The following is a 520-nucleotide window of genomic DNA, read 5'->3' on the forward strand; positions in this document are numbered from 1 at the left end:
TCTGTGCAATTTCTTCAGGGGTCGTCACAGGTTTAAACTGCTTTTTAAGTTCAACAATTACAGCATCAACAGCTAACATCACACCTCTCCTGATTTCCACTGGATTAGCACCTTTGCTAATCTTCTCGAAGCCTTCCTTGGCTATAGAGCGTGCCAGTACAGTAGCAGTGGTAGTGCCATCCCCAGCCTCTTCATTTGTGTTATTGGCAACATCTTGAACAAGTTTAGCTCCAATGTTTTATATTTATCCTTTAAGTCAATTGACTTTGCAACAGTCACACCATCTTTTGTTACTCTGGGACTTCCCCAGCTCTGCTCAATAATCACTGTTCTCCCCTTTGGCCCCATTGTAACGGCTACAGCATCGGCTAAAAGGTCTGCACCTTGAAGCATTAAGGCTCGGGCATCTGCACCAAATTTTACATCTTTGGCATAAGCCCGAGTGAGATGAGGAGTCAGTACCCTGGACACTGGTCTCATCTGGCAAAAGACTGTAGGTAACCAAAGCATTTCTGCGGGG

At 45.2% G+C, this 520-nt stretch overlaps 1 pseudogene; it reads right to left on the reverse strand.

Moving 5' to 3' along the window:
* Positions 1–7: 7 nt before the first annotated feature.
* Positions 8–510, reverse strand: LOC108525724 (60 kDa heat shock protein, mitochondrial pseudogene; annotated as a pseudogene).
* Positions 511–520: the final 10 nt, after the last annotated feature.

Source organism: Rhinopithecus bieti, unplaced genomic scaffold, assembly GCF_001698545.2.
Source record: "Rhinopithecus bieti isolate Rb0 unplaced genomic scaffold, ASM169854v2 repeat_19493, whole genome shotgun sequence".
In the NCBI taxonomy this organism is placed as follows: domain Eukaryota; kingdom Metazoa; phylum Chordata; class Mammalia; order Primates; family Cercopithecidae; genus Rhinopithecus; species Rhinopithecus bieti.